Below are 13,746 nucleotides of genomic sequence, written 5' to 3'. Positions count from 1 at the left end.
ACCCACAATTACATTTAATTTGACACCCCTGCTCTAAAAGAAGCCTGCTGCCTCTTGCTGGTCAGAGAGTATGCAGTGCCTACACCATAGCTCCCAACTGGCCCTGATTTCAAGGGACTGTCCCTGATTTGGAGTAATGTCCCTCTGTCCCTCTTTCCTCGTCATTTGTCCCTCATTTTGGTCTGATCTATATAGTTGTATATAAAATGCACTTTTTATCTTTCAAAAAGTGTTTCCCCAGTGCTAAACCTTTCATCCATTTTCTAAATTGCTGCATTTGTAAATGTGAAAAGCCAATATAAAGGAATAGTAGTGGTAAAAAAAAAAGCCCTTGTGGATTTAATTAACCTTTTTTTTTGGTTAATTCTCCTTTAAGGGGGTGTGGCAGGGGGCGTGTCCTATTCCTACATATGTTTGCTGGTAGGTGTCCCTCATTCCCATCGTAAAATGTTGGGAGGTATGCCTACACATCTCTAACATCAGCCTGCTGCCTCCTGCTGACCAAAGGGTAGTACACAGCCTCCTCACACCTCTAAAAGAAGCCTACTGCCTCCTCTTGGCCAAAGCAGAGTATACAGAACCTGCACATGTCTATCACCAAAAGCCATGTCCTTGCTATCACAAGTAATGCATACCCTAAAGCTCAGAGTATTCAGACCAGGGGCGGACTGACCATTGAGCCACTCGGGCACTGCCCGAGGGCCCTGGGCCACTAGGGGGCCCCATCAGGGTTGCCCGTCTCAGTAAATCCAGGTACAGTATATATAAGTCTGTGGTTTTTTACATCTGTCTGTGTATACTGTGTGTACAGGTATGTGTATACATGTATGTGTATACTGTGTGTGTGTACTGTGTGGCCCCATAATCTCCTATTGCCCGGGGGCCCCATGAGTTATCAGTCCGCCCCTGATTCAGACCTTGCCCCCTTGCTATATATATATATATATATATATATATATATATATATATATATATATATATATATATATATATATATACCCCCTAAAGAGCTGCTGATGATTGGGCCTGCACCCTGCCTCTTAACCCCAGAAGATAAACTTGACCCCCTTGTCACAACTATGTGGCAATGTTAGTGTAAGACCCAATGGTAACAAGCAACACAGCAAGAACACAATATATTGTATATTTACCATCACCCCGTAAATCCGTCACTTCACCAGCTGCAGTAATAGACAGAGTCTCACACAGATTGTAAATTAACCACATTAAACAGTTTACCAAAAAAAAATGGTTCAACATATTAGACACAGCAGTAATTACAATAGAAGGAGTAAAAGTAATAACAATCAAAGTGTGAGTGACTACCAAAATTCAATAGTCACTTGAGAAGCATATGCAGACAGGCAAAAAGTGGGTCTTGTACGCAATATGATAGATCCCTTACATTGAATACATTCCCACTCCCTCCTCAGAGCATACACTTAAGTTATAGTTGAAAAGATAAGCAGGTAACTGTGTGCTTGGTTATATAAGGCATCCGTAGAACTTCTTCCTTAAAAAAGGATGTAACTCAATCTTAACTTTGTAGTACAGGGAAAATGAACTCTGAGGTTTCACTGTACACAGTCTTTGAAGAAGTGAAATTGCTTCTGTGGGACTACAGGTCTCACCAGCCCCCTGGAAACAATATACACAGCAAAAAGGTATTATATTGATCTGGGCAAGTGCCCACTCACCACACAAGGCCCAGATGCTTGTAATGTTCCTTCTTGGTATCTCAGTCCCGCTCCAGGCTGGTATCGTCACCCCGCACTGCTCTTCAGAGGTCCAGTAACTATGATGCAGTAAAGGGTAAGAAATCCTGGGCTCTCCAGTCCATCCACATGCTGATCCAGCACACTGTGTTCCGGAACTCCTTAGAGGCCACAGGATTCCGCTCTGCGGCACACAGGCCACAGTCTTCTAATCGCACACCCACAGTTCCCTGCAGGCAGATCTTTAATGGTGTTCCAGAGAGAGAGAAACGTGCCATGCCTGTCCCTTTTATTTGCCTACCCAGCAAGCAATTCTGTGACTTGGCCTTGTGGGTAGGTAGTTCTTTGACTGCTTTAAACATATGAGTCACTTCATTAAACTACACAGTCCATAATGCATAGTTGTTTGTTGCTAGATAGATAGAAGTTCATATCAAAGTTGTAGCATGGTCTTTTGCCGCGTACACACGAGCAGACTTTTCGATGGACTAGGTCCGGCGAACCGGACTCCGTTAGACAATTCGACCGTGTGTGGGCTCCAGTGGGCTTTTTTTTCCCAAAAGTCCGATGGTCCTAGAAATAAAACATGTTTCAAATCTTTCAGATGAACTTGAGTCTGGTCAAAAAGTCCGCTCGTCTGTATGCCAATCCGACGGACAAAAACCGACGCTAGGGCAGCTATTGGCTACTGGCTATGAACTTCCTTATTTTAGTCCAGTCGTACGCCATCACGTACAAATCCGTTGGACTTTGGTTGATCGTGTGTAGGCAAAGTCCATCGGAAAGTCCGTCAAAAAGTCAGTCCAAAATTCCCCAGACCTAGTCCGTCGAAAAGTCTGCCTGTGTGTACGCGGCATTAATGAAACCAAAACAAAAGTCTTAATAACATTAAATAAAATGGACACTAGAGGGAGCCAAACTCTGACTTAATATATATAATGTGCCCCTCCTTTTCAAATCACCCCTTGTCTACGCCCCCTACCCACCTCCAAATAGCCTCCATTCCAGAGAATACAGAACCAAGTCATTTGTATAGAATTTGATACTGATAACAAGAAAAACAATAAAATAGATCCCCTGCAGCCAACAACAATAGACAACCCCTATTCAATAACATACCCCCAGCAACAATAGACCCCCACTAGCAACAATAGATTTCCCAACCGCCAGCAACAATAGACCAATCCCCCAACAGTAGATCCCTTCCAGCAACAAGTAACCCCCCTCCCACAACAGTAGATCCTCCACCAGCAACAATAAACCTCCCCAGCAACACAAGACCCCCCACAACAATAGATCCCCCAGCGACCATAGATCCCCCAGCAGCCAGCATCAGTAGTCCCTCCAGCATACTATAGTACCCCTCGCCATTACATACATTCTGTGCTGGAGGTGCCGGAACTGCATTTCCCGCTGAAAAAAGCCATATATCAACCTCGATCGACCTTGACAATGTTTTAGCACAAAGTGCTTATACTCCTTACAAATAAGTACTTTGTGCAAAACACTTTAAGAGTTCCTCCGTAGATGTCTATCTGCCTATGCATACCTTGCATACAATCAACCCACAGCCAAGCAAGAAAACTGGATTTAGTATTTTGGATATCTGCTAACTTTAAAGCAGTAGTAAACCCATCCATAAAACCGTTTCATTTCCAGCCCGTGTCGGGAAATGTAACACTCCCATTGGTTGTGCTCTTAACCAAACTGTCAAACCATCCAATGGCTGGTGTCATAACTGATCACATGTGCAGCATCATGGCAGTTGTAGCTTAAACAGAGGCAAAGATGGCAACTTTCTTGGTTGAAAACGATAAGGGGGTTTACACTTTAACCTCTTCAGATCCAAGCTATTGCCAAATGACGGCAACAGCGCAGACCTACATTGCTGGGACGACATCAGTGCCGCCCATCACTGCCCATCAGTGCCCCCCATCAGTGCCGCCCATTAGTGCCCCCCATCAGTGGTACCTATCAGTGCCCATCAGTGCCACCCATCAGTGCCACCCATCAGCGCCGCCTTATCTGTGCCCATCAGTACCGCCTTATCTGTCCCCATCAGTGCTGCCTTAACTGTGCCTATCAGTGCCGCCTTAACTGTGCCTATCAGTGCCGCCTTAACTGTGCCTATCCATCAGTGCAGCCTATCAGTGCCCACCAGTGCTGCCTCATCAGTGCATATCAATGAAGGAGAAAAATTACCTGTTTGCAAAATTTTATAACAAACTATGAAACATGATTTTTTTTTTTTTTTCAAAATGTTCCATCTTTTTTTGTTTGTTTAGCAAAAAATAAAAATCCCAGCTGTGATTAAATACCATCAAAAGAAAGCTCTATTTGTGGGAAAAAAATGATAAAAATTTCATTTGTGTACAGTGTTGTATGACCGCGCAATTGTCATTCAAAGTGTGACAGTGCTGAAAGCTGAAAATTGGTCTGGGCAGGAGGGGGGTTTAAGTGCCCAGTAAGCAAGTGGTTAACTGCCTGCCAGAGGAGAGTAAACAGGACCTCAGCGCCTGTAACAACAGCTTGCTGCCACCTGCTGGCCAAAGAAAAATAATTCAGCTTCCAAATAACATTAAAGCGGAGGTCCGCCCACTGCTGCAAAAATTAAAAGCGAGTAGCTGCACATACTTCAGCTGCTGACTTTTAATAATCGGACACTTATCTGTCCTGGAGTCCAGTGATGTCAGCACCGCAGCTGATGTTTCCACCAGCTGTCAGGTGCATGCGCCTCCATTGCGAGTAAGGGAACCTGGCAGTGAAGCCTTACGGCTTCACGCCGGGAACCCTACTGTGCATGTGTGAGGCTCTGCTCCTCATTCCTACTGGCCCGGCGGCTGGGGAAGGAGGGAGCCCGGGCGGTGACGTCAATACCCACGGCTGAGGCTCCCGGAAGTGGGAACAAAATACCTGTGAAAGACAGGTATCCTGCCCCCCCCCCCCCGAAAGGTGCCAAATGTGGCACCTGAGGGGGGAAGGAGCAGGGGCGGACTGACCATTGAGCCACTCGGGCACTGCCTGAGGGCCCTGGGCCACTAGGGGGCCCCATCAGGGTTGCCAGCCTCAGTAAAACCAGGGACAGTATGTATAAATCTGTTTTATTTTACATCTGTCTGTGTATACTGTGTGTACATGTATGTATATACTGTGTGATTGTATACTGTGTGTGTGTATACTGTGTGGCCCCATAATCTCTGATTGCCTGGGGGCCCCATAATTTCCTATTGCCCGGGGGCCCCATGAGTTATCAGTCCGCCCCTGGGAAGGAGTACAATGAGCGGAAGTTCCACTTTTGGGTGGAACTCCACTTTAACACCAGGTTGCTGCCACCTGCTGGCCACAGGACAGTATACAACACCCACACACTTCTAACCTGCCACAACCTGGTGGCCTGAGAACAGTATACAGCCTTTACACACCTCTAAGCACCACTATGAGCTCCTCCAAAATATAAGATCTTTAGTATAAAAAAAATCTCCACCTCACAGCAAAATTACTTATGCATTTCAGCCTAAAAGTTTTTTTTTTTGTTTCACACCTATAACACCAGCCTTACACCACCTACTGAGCCACCACAAACTTCTATCACCAGCCTAACACCACCTACTGAGCCACCACAAACTTCTATCACCAGCCTAACACCACCTACTGAGCCACCGCAAACTTCTATCACCAGCCTAACACCACCTACTGAGCCACCGCAAACTTCTATCACCAGCCTTACACCACCTACTGGTCAGGGAAGATTACTGTGCCACCAAAAACTTCTATCACCAGCCTTACACCACCTACTGAGCCACCACAAACTTCTATCACCAGCCTAACACCACCTACTGGTCAGGGAAGATTACTGAGCCACCACAAACTTCTATCACCAGCCTAACACCACCTACTGGTCAGGGAAGATTACTGTGCCACCACAAACTTCTATCACCAACCTAACACCACCTACTGAGCCACCACAAACTTCTATCACCAGCGTTACACCACCTACTGGTCAGGGAAGATTGCTGAGCCACCACAAACTTCTATCACCAGCCTAACACCACCTACTGGTCAGGGAAGATTACTGAGCCACCACAAACTTCTATCACCAGCCTAACACCACCTACTGAGCCACCACAAACTTCTATCACCAGCCTTACACCACCTACTAAGCCACCACAAACTTCTATCACCGGCCTAACACCACCTACTGGTCAGGGAAGATTACTGAGCCACCACAAACTTCTATAACCAGCCTAATAACCTCCTACTGGCCACCAGTAAGTATACACTGCCACCACACAACCTACAATAGAAGGCATGGTGGAAGGACTGGACCCAAAAGGGAGAATCATGTATGGCTTCCAGTTCAGGTGATGCAGTTCTCTGTAGGACAGTGTATATCTAGGGCCCAAACTCATTATAAATTAGTGCCACAAGTGTACACAAGTCTAGTAAAATTGTTCCTACATCAGGGTTTGGATGCTGGTTGTATACTGGACACACAACAAGTAAAGTTATTATAATGGTGGTGCAGTTGCTGGCTGACAGATGACAGCTACCTACTGTTCAGAGGGGAGTGTATGGTCCTCACATACCTCTAACCCTGCTGCCCTCTGCTGGTCAGAGCAGAGAAAACAGTATTCTCACACAAGCCTGCTACCACCTACTAGACAGAAGAAAATATACAGCCTCCAGACACCTCTAACAAGAAGAAACAAACAATCTCTTTCCAGTTTCCACACACGTAACTCGTGTGTGTGGCAGCAAAGAGAGTGGGCTTTAAAGTCCACATATGACACATATGCATCCATGAACAGTTAGGGTTCCTGTGCTGAGAACACGCTCATTGCATGACAGCTCTAGTAATGATCGGAGGCCAGCAGGACTAGCTCCCAATCATGTGACCACCGTGACCACTGTGACAGCCAATCACAGTGGTCATCTGATTGTCCAGTCCTATCTGCCTCCCAGGCATAAAGACCTAGTTAAAGGTATGCCGGGGCTGTGTGGGAAGGGTTTATTATAGGGAAAGAGCAAAGTCTGAGCTCTGAGTGGTTTCAGCAAGAGTACTGATTCAGGTGATTTGTGTTTCTCTTCATGTGCAAGCCCATACCTCACCATTAGAGCAGAAGTAACATATTTGGACATTGAAGTCCATCTTCTATATGGGGTAATCCAGTCACTGGACCAAACTGGTAAATTTACAGACCCCCCCCGCCTCAGCAGCACCCCCAGGATCAGCCTGCACCTGGCACTGCCCCTGCAATCCAGGGACAGATCCGGGGAGAGACTTGCTCCGGGGACAGCGTCCTCAGTCCGGGAACTGTCCCCAGGAAACTGGGGACATTTTGTCAGCCTATCCTACCCCTACCCTAATTTCCATCACACTGGGGGAGGTGTTCTGTTGTCCACATAGGTGAACTGAGCAGGACTGCAAACAATGATTGAAATTTCAGCGCACCACCGACAAAGAACACATACAGAAATGGTATCCCCCAATATACACAGAGGGACTTTTAAGGCAACTAGTATACACATATGATTAATACATTTTATTTACACAATATAACAAAATTGGTGCCTACATCACCATATACCAAACATATTTAAAAAAAAAATACAGAATTGAGTAGGATAGGAGTATTCTCCTGGTGCTTAGCCCAACAAGGATCCACATCTTATCCTTGTTGGATTGGTATGTTTCCAGATTCACATCCTAAGATGCTCCCATTTTTTGCCCCTAACCTCTGATTCTTAAAGTGTGTTGTATTTTATTATAGGGTGTTGCAATTTGTTAATCTCCTTATGGAATGCCCCTGAAGAAAGGACTCTTCACAGGTCCTGAAACGCGTTGGGATATACACCAGGAGAATACTCCTATTCTACTCAATTCTGTCATATTTTTTAATATGTTTGGTATTTGGTGATGTGTGCACCATTTTTTTTTTTTTATATTGTGTAAATATAATGTATTAATCATATTTGTATACTGGTTGACTAAAAGTCCCTCTGTGTATATTGGGGGATACCCTTTCTGTATGGTTCCAAAATTTGGGATGTTGGCAACCACCTAGGCCTATTCGGGTGGGTTATTATTAATCTCGACAAAGAGAACAGGAAGTTACAAGCTCACTGGATTTCTGACAGGATCAACAGGTCCTTATTTAAAATATACAACATAAAGCTTTTACTGTGTATTCAACAGATGAAAAGAGAGCAGTTCATTGTCAGGGTTTACATCCACTTTCAGTAGCTATGCTGATATAGACAGATACATGTAGCTTTACATATAGATAGAAATAGCAGAGAACAAAATCATTATCTGTGTCACATTATATATGAAGGTTTGTTAAAGTTCTGGGTTCTCACCCTGTTTTCACCATCACCATCCAACTATATTATTTGCATAAACAGCTCCAGCATTCCAACATTCTAAGAATACAGATTGTTACAACAGAATTTCTGCGAACTATGTATCCACAGCTTCCTCTTTCATCCCCTCTTGATGTGCAAAATGTCACATATAAATGTGGGGGGATTATCTTCTCTCCTTGTCCACATAAAGGGTTCACCAAATGTTTTTGAAGGACTGTAGATATAGGGTGGAGGTTGAATGATCACACCACTCAATGATCAATGTGGGGACTGCTGACCCTGGCTTTATCTCAGGGCTTGTGTCAGCCATTAGCTAAAATACTTCCAACCTGTCTGATGGGGCCACAGATATAACATTGACACGACTGTAATTGGATGAATTGCCAAGAAAAACACACAGGGGGTGCCAAGGACACCAAAATCCTAAATGATCCTTCCAAGGCCTTCCTACGTTTGTCTAAAGCATCATACTGCACAATGGAGACCACCCATCACTGATATCAGTTACAGTGGACAACTTATTTTATCCCCCAATTTATATATTGGCAACATATTATGAAGCATTATACCAATACAGTTCCATGGTTTCCTTGTTAGTAGCAGTAGAGTATTGTATTGTTTTAGTTATTGATTACTGCAGTAAATTTGGTGTTTAATTGATACCCTTTAATGGCTAATTTAAGTAATTAAAAGGTGCAAGATTTTAGGATGCAATAGATCTCTTCTGTATATTTTATGCCACCACCAGCTGACCGCAGGAAAGAATGCAGCATCCACACACCTCCAACACTCTCCTCCTGCCACCTGCTGGCCAGAGGATAGAATAAACCACCCACACACAACTAACATAGTTCTACTGCCACCTGCTGGCCAGAGCAGAGCATGCAGCTATCACAAAACCTCCAAAAGCAGCATGCTGTACCATTCTGGCCAAAAGGCCACAGACCGCTAGTGCCCTGTACACACAATCGGACATTGATCGGACATTCCGACAACAAAATCCATGTTTTTTTTCCGACGGATGTTGGCTCAAACTTGTCTTGCATACACACGGTTGCACAAAGTTGTCGGAAAATCCGATCATTCTGAACGCGGTGACGTAAAACACGTACGTCGGGACTATAAACGGGGCAGTAGCCACTAGCTTTCGTCTCTTAATTTATTCTGAACATGCGTGGCACTTTGTGTGTTGGATTTGTGTACACACGATCGAAATTTAACCGATCGGATTTTGCCTGCTCTCAAACTTTGTGTTTCGGAAATTCAGACGGAAAAGTCCGATGGAGCCCACACACGATCGGAATTTCCGACAACACAATCCAGTCTCACTTTTTCCGTCGGAAAATCCGACCGTGTGTACAGGGCATAACACTGGCTTACCACTACCTGCTGGTCAGAGGACAATGTGACGGACTCCTGACACCCGGACTGGTTATCTCCACCAGGGGGCTCCTTCCTCACCGCTGGAACACAGGAACCAGGCATTATAGCTGAGAATTGCACCCAATAACTAGACAACACTAGCTTAGGTGCAAACAGGAACAACTATATTGAACAGAAATACAGGTTTTTATACACTTCAAAAACAGGGACAGTCACCACAATGCAAACTTTAAAAAGCAATCCAATTAACAGCTAACACTGATCTAATTAACCACTTAAGCCCCGGAAGGATTTGCCCCCTTAATGACCAGGCCATTTTTTGGCGATACATCACTGCGTCACCTTAACTGACAATTGCACGGTCGTGTGACACTGTACCCAAACAAAATCCCTTTTTTTCCCACAAATAGAGCTTTCTTTTGGTGGTATTTGATCACCTCTGCGTTTTTTATTTTTTGCGCTATAAACAAAAAAAGAGCGACAAAAAACAAAAACAAAACAAAACAATATTTTTTACTTTTTGCTATAATAAATATCCCCCCCCAAAAATATAGAAAAACAAATTTCTTCTTCACTTTAGGCTGATATATATTCTTCTACATATTTTTGGTAAAAAAAAAAAAAAAAATTGCAATAAGCCTATCTTGATTGGTTTCTGCAAATGTTATAGCATCTACAAAATAGGGGCTATATTTATGGCATTTTTATTATTATTTTTGTTTTTTTACTAGTAATGGTGGCAATCTGCGATTTTTAGCGGGACTGTGACATTGCGGCGGACAGATCGGACACTTTTGACACATTTTTGGGACCATTGACACTTATACAGCGATCAGTACTATAAAAATGCACTGATTACTGTGTAAATGTCACTGGCAGGGAAGGGGTTAAAACTAGGGGGCGATCAAGGGGTTAATTGTGTATCCTTGTGTGTGTTTCTAACTGTGGGGGGAGGGGACTGACTAGAGGAGGAGCCAGATCGCTGTTCCTAACTAGTAGGAACAGACAATCTGTCTCTCCTCTCCTGACAGACTCCCTGTTCTGGCTCTCGTGCCCACGATCATGCCTGACCCGCCGGCATCACGCCTGCTGGACATGCGCATTGGGTCCCCGGCTGTGCAGCGCATGTGCCTGCTATAGCTGTTTAAAGGGCCAACGTACAGCTACGGTGATTTGCGCAGGAGAGCCAACCTGCTGCCGTATAATGAAGGCGGCTGGTCGGCTAGTGATTAAACAATAATCCAGCTAATAGCTGACTATGATAGAATTAAACAGTAATCTAATTAACAACTAACAACTAAATAATTAACCAGTTAGACCTTCATGGCTTTCTTGACTGTTAAATGTGGTAATAACATGTCATCTTGCATTATATAACAGGACTTCTTCCTGAATGCTCGTAGCTTCCTCAAACGCCAAGGCCCATAGTTAGTAGGTAAGAGGCCAGCATTCAGTCCCCTCCAAAAGCCCCTGTCCTGGTTGGGTCTGTCACAGGCAGGATAAACCACCCACACACAATTAACAAAGGTCTACTGCCACCTGCTGGCCAAAGTAGAGCATATGTCAGGAGGGCACTAGCACTAGTACATCTGAAGCCTCTAGATGTCCACAGGTGCCCAGGCGCAGATGTGTGGGTGTCCATTTGCCTGTGCATAACCGTGTGTAAATGCGCAAATGCACTCCCCTAATGTTGGCACCATTTGACACTATTTAAACTGCAGCAGTACTACAAGACAGGCTGTCTGATTTGCAGCTATTACTTGTGTCTCTGCATCCGTTGCTGCATGGACTCCTGTTATTGACCTGGTTTGCTTGACCTTGATTGACCTTGACCTGTCCCTGGATTTGCTCTGTCGCCTGTTTATCTGCCTAATTCTACTTTGCCAACACATGCTTGTACCCCGACCATTCTCTGCCTGCCATCTATGCCTGTATCTGACCATCTGTTGCTGACTTGGTTAGTCTGACCTTACATCCAGTTATTCTACAACTCTACTCTGCACGCTACCTGGTCCCTGCTGGCGCTACACCTGCTAAGGGTTACCAATCCTGCCGCACCAGCCACCTGCTAGCTGCCCATCAATCATCTGTCACCTGCTGTCTGCCCAGGCTTGGGTCTGCTGCCATCCGCTGTTCCAGTGATCTGACCTGTCCCTGGTGGTGCTTCTGTTTCCTGCTGCCACAGTTGACGGAACATCTTACAGGTACTCATACCTCGCTGCGCTCTCATGACCACTGTTGCAACATCAGTGGTCACAGAGCCTGGATTGTATGAGAGGCCTTCCTCTACACGCCACCAGGTACATGACAGCATACTGCACTCACAAAACCTCCAACAGCAGCATGCTGCAATCTTCTGTACAGAGGAGATCTCTAATACTGAACTTGCTGCCACCTACTGCCCAGAGAGGAGTATACAATGTCTATAATTTACTTCTAAAATTACATGTCCCAATATAATGGATCTACAGCCAGCTTATATGCAGGGAACTGCACCACCAGCAGCCTACAAGGACTACTGGAATCCACCAACAGCACCTCACAGTTGGCCATAGGTGAGTATATAGAGCCCTCACACAACACCAACCTACCACCATCTGCTGCCCAGAGAAGAGTATACATTGTCCACACCCTTTTACAACAGTCTGCTGCCACCAGCTGACTGCAGAAAAGAAAGCAGCATCCACACACTTCCAACACTAGCTTTCTACCATCTGCTGGCCAGAGGACAGAATATACCACCCACTACCACCCACACACAACTGGCATAGGTCTACCGCCACCTGTGGGGCTCTAACATTTGTCCACTGCCATCTGTTGGCCAGAGCAGAGTATAGAGCACCCACACACCTCCAACTGCAGCACGCTGCATGCCGCAGTGGCCCAAAACTGCCACTAGGAGTCAGCATACTATAGGAAAAAAGGAAAACCACCTGTAGTTCAATACAAGACACAAAAAAAAAAAAAAAAAAAAAAAACACACAAGAAAGTGGGGCAGAACACCACACCTGAAATATAGATCCATAAGGGAGGGATGACATATCCTAGGACCTAAAAAGAAACAATAGAGGGAGAGCATGCAAAAGCATATATACACAAGTCTAAAAAACATCAACTCAAGCTTGGGTTGTCCTGACGCTGGGGTCTTGATTACTGAAATAGTCTTTGAGGGAATCAAGTCACTTCTCCATTGGTGGCAAAACAAGCATAACCACTGTGAGGTTGAATTTCTCTTTTGTTGACCAGAAGGAATTTTGGATGACTCATCACACAAAGAGGCTTGACTCTCAACTTATGAAGTGCAGGAATCTTCCATTTAAAGACTGGGGGTGAAGACTTGTATGAATCTCCTAGGCTGCTAACTGTTAGCATGATTCCTGGTGCATTACTTGAACTGTCAGCTTGGCTCTTAAGAGATAGTGTTGGGCCAAACACCCCTGGTTCGGTTTGTGCCAGAACTTTTGAACATCACAAAGGTTAAGAGCCAAATAACAAACCCCTTTAAAGTCTATTGGAACTGCAAAAATAAAAAGTGCCCATTTTGAAGGTTTATATGCAAGTTATCAGGCATACAAGGGGTATGGGGATGCGGGTACTGCCCTGGGGGACATGTATCAATGCAAATTATTATTTTATAAAAGAGTCATGATTTTATTGATGCTTAAAGTGAAACAATAAAAATGAAAGATTCCTTTAAATATATTTTGCTATTGTGCTAAAGATTGTGCTAAATGCCATAACCCCAGAACCATTTTTTCCCTTAGGTGGCCGGCTTTCTGGTAAAAGTGATCCCTGCGGCGGATTTGCCACAAGATCACTTTCAGCCCGGGTTCACACTATAATGCACTGCGGACCGCACAGGAGCGCTGCGCGTCCCTGTTCACCGTTTCAGGGACGAATCAGGGCCGATTCTATGCCTGAATTAGGCCCTGAAACGCAGCCAAAGACGCACAGCGTTTTTGTGCAGTGCGCTCCGCAGCCGCCCCGGAGATATGTGAATGCTTTTAAAGGTACATAAGAGATATTTTTGACCCCAGAGCTCTCAATAAAGAGGACCAGTCATGCTTATTTCTATTACAAGGGGTGTTTAAAGGGACAGTGTAAAATTTAAATTAAAAATAAAATAAAAAGTAAAATAAATAAGAAAAAAAAAAAAAAAAAGCACCCCATCCCTCCGTGCTCGCGTGCAGAGGCCAACACATACGTAAACTGAGCATGCATATGCAAATGGTTTTCAACCACACATGTGAGCTATCACCACAATCATTAGACTGAGAGCAAT

This window comes from Aquarana catesbeiana, linkage group LG02 (assembly GCF_042186555.1).
Source record: "Aquarana catesbeiana isolate 2022-GZ linkage group LG02, ASM4218655v1, whole genome shotgun sequence".
NCBI lineage: Eukaryota > Metazoa > Chordata > Amphibia > Anura > Ranidae > Aquarana > Aquarana catesbeiana.
Note: the sequence above shows the minus strand (reverse complement) of the source record.